Raw genomic sequence first — 3,137 nt, 5'->3', positions numbered from 1 at the left:
GTCTCCCTGTTATTCTGTACCGGACAAGCTGGCTGCCGAGCAACGGCAGTGTCTGCTGCTCTTCCCTCGCTTGTCTCTGCCTCTGCATAGCTGGAAACGCCAGAGGTGGGGAAAGGGGGAAGGGAGGGTGCTGCCTCCCCCTGTACAGCTCGGGCCGACTGATGGGAAGAGGGAAATGAGCCTGCTGCTTTCCGCCCCACGCTGCTCTCTGCAGTCCTTGCAACATTCCTTTTGGCCCCCCTTTTCAGGTCTGCCTTATCAGTGACTGTGCTTGCCAGAGCAACCTCGGGAAAGCCACCGGTGCCTCCCTGCTCTGTATATTTGATCTTTTCCCACTGTTTCTCTTTTCGTAACACTTGCCTTCTCAAAGATGTTTCAGGGCTTGTTAGATGCTTCCATTTCTGCAAAACCAAAGCTAGAGGGGACTCCACTGGAGTCTCCTCTTCCATGGATTGCATACAACCCATGCTGACAAGTTACAGGCAAGGGAAAAAAACTTTTCAGCACCCAGATTTGAACTGCTGGCCTCAGGAATACCAAGCAAGCTCACTACTCCAAGTGCTATGTTACCGCTTCAGGCTAAGACAGAGTGATGTAATCCCAGAGAGATATTCCTCTCCTTTCCAGCTGCATTCAGCTAACATGAAACCCCTGAGCACTCTGCTTTGCCCTTCCCGAAGCAACAAGGGACCAAACCGTCCCTCACCCAGGCAAAACACCCTTTTGCCCACCAGGCTGAGAAACTGACTGGCCAGATCAGCTATACCTCCCAGCCCAACGTATTCCCAGTTCCAGGGAAAAACCTTCCCTTAGTTTGCTAGCAAAAATACCCAAAGGAACTGCTCCTTTTATCTCACCCAGTTGTTAGGAGTTTCAAAGGTCACTGAAGGAATCCTCCAAAATGTGCCGGCAGTAGAGAATTCCCGCAGGATGAAACTTCTTGCCCGGATGACCCTCAGTGGTCTGGGGTGCAGGCTTCAAACCTGTAGCTGTCTAGCGACAGAGTGGTTCAATTCCACCTTTCGGGCGCCAAACTGATGCCGTGAATGACCCTTCCCCCCAAAAACAGGACTTCGAGCCACGTTAGTGTAGGGTAAGATAAAAAGTAAAGGTCCTTTAATAACACAGGGCCTACAGCCCACAGGAATACAGGATGACATGCATGTCTTAGTTCTTCTTTCCATGGTTTTTATAATAAGATCCCTCCAATCATTGCTTTACACATTTCTCAGTCCAGCCCCAGTCCCACCCCTGGTCCAACCCCCTGGAATTGGGTCTGGGGTCGTCAGGACCCTCTGTCTTCATCAGCTCTTCTTCCTCAGGCACACAAAGGTCTCTTGGAGTTCATCCAATTCTGGCTTTTGGGTCACTCTGACCTATGTTTATGTTTCATTCTGTAGGCCTTCTGATATCCTTCAGCTCTTTACCTTGGAAAGGAGTCTAAACAAGATTAATTAACTAAAGGAATTTGAGCTCCCTGTTCTGGGACAGGGGTAGTGATAGAAAGGCATTAAACTGTTAGAAATATTAACCCTCTAAAAATCTACAACTACTGTGTTCCTAAAATCTACAAAATGTGAAAATCAGAACAAAAACCCTTTCGGCATCACTAGAGCTAAAAATATTATACTTAAGAGGATGCTTTAAATCTTCTGTGTTTTTGATGTTTCATGGTCTCATGCTAAAGGCCAGTAAAGAGCATTCTCCTAAATTGCTTCTGGAGGAGATGAGAGTGGTTTTTATGTATCAACTAGTTCTGTAACATTAAAGTAAGGGCTTCCTCTATATTTCTCTTTTCACAGAGGCCTGAAGCCACTGGTGGTTTAATTTTTTACAGAGCAATTGGAAGGAATTAAAGATGTTTTAACAAATTATGACCAGTTGTGGTAGTTTTTGCTTTAGTTTCAGTTAGGCCTTATCTAGGCCTCACCTTTTAGCAGGCCCAAAGGATGTGACATAGATTAGAAGGGACAAGCAACACCTGACTTAAGCAACCAAAGAGGTATTTCATATCATTTGACATCATCAAGAAGTGTCAAGAATTATAAAAAGAGAGAGAGGAGGAGCTTCTGTCTCTTTTGCTCCTCGTCTTGGACCTGGGAGGATGCACTGCTCTGCCTTTACTGAGATCAGGCCTTGCTGCCATCCGCACTGTGTTTTTCTAGGGAGGTGAACATTTGCTTGTTAATTTCTCTCTTCTCTTGCTGGGAGGTTGCTCTGGAAGAGTTTTTGGGAGGTTTTATCGGGGTTTGGGTGGTTGGAATCTCTGTTATTATTAGGTTGAGCAACTCGGTGGTGTTATCATTTCTTTTCACATTTGTATATATATGTGTTATATTCTGTTTTAAGTGTTCTTTTCTTCTGTGTAAATATAAAAACCTTTCCACTTCAAAGTTCCCTTTCTAGTTTTTTTTCCTCCCTCCCTTTCAGTTGGGTGGGGGGGCTCTGTCAGGCAATTGGGCAGTTGGCATTTTGCCAAGCTAAACCATAACATCAATTCAAGGCTTTGAGGGAAACAGTGTTTTGTCTGTAGCTCTAAGGAACTGAGTCTGTGAGGACTTCATCCTTTTATATCTGAGTTCAGCACCTACTGGATCAGAATGCAAACTGAGACACCATCAAGGTAAAAGACTCCATTTTATGAGTTCATGATACACAGGTACTCATAGGCTAATGAGCCTAAGTGTTAGCCTAATGAGCCTTAGTTTTACTGTGGTTAAAGCCCTAAAGAGAACCAGTGTCCAGTGAATGTCATCTCAAGAAGTTATTACTGAATAGCATTTACAAAAGAGTGGAGGGTAGGTTATCAGAAATAAAAAAGAACTTTGAAAAAAAAGAGAAATGACTAAAGAAACACACAAAGAATTTTACTGATAGCCTCTTTAGTGTTGATAAAAATATTAGAAAGATAAGATGAATCAGATTTACAAAGCAACTAAAAATGGCATGTTTAGAAAAATCATCACAAAACCTTCAAACAGAGCTGGTTGAAAGCTGTATTGTCATAAATGATTTACTTAACCACACATTGATAAGGTGTAATAGATGTCAGAAGTCTAAAAGGCAAAACTATTCTAGAAAATCATAAGCAACAGATCCATATATGCACACATCATGCATAATTTCTTTGTATTTAT

The 3,137-nt window shown here is 43.2% G+C and overlaps 1 non-coding gene across 1 annotated transcript; it reads left to right on the top strand.

The window, feature by feature from the left end:
• The first annotated feature begins 942 nt into the window (after window positions 1-942).
• Window positions 943-1,029, top strand: TRNASTOP-UCA (transfer RNA opal suppressor (anticodon UCA)). Its single transcript has one exon. It is a non-coding gene; the product is annotated as a tRNA-Sec (tRNA).
• The last annotated feature ends 2,108 nt before the right edge of the window (window positions 1,030-3,137 follow it).

This window comes from Pithys albifrons, chromosome 1 (genome assembly GCF_047495875.1).
Source record: "Pithys albifrons albifrons isolate INPA30051 chromosome 1, PitAlb_v1, whole genome shotgun sequence".
NCBI lineage: Eukaryota > Metazoa > Chordata > Aves > Passeriformes > Thamnophilidae > Pithys > Pithys albifrons.
This window is presented reverse-complemented; position numbering and strand designations above follow the sequence as displayed.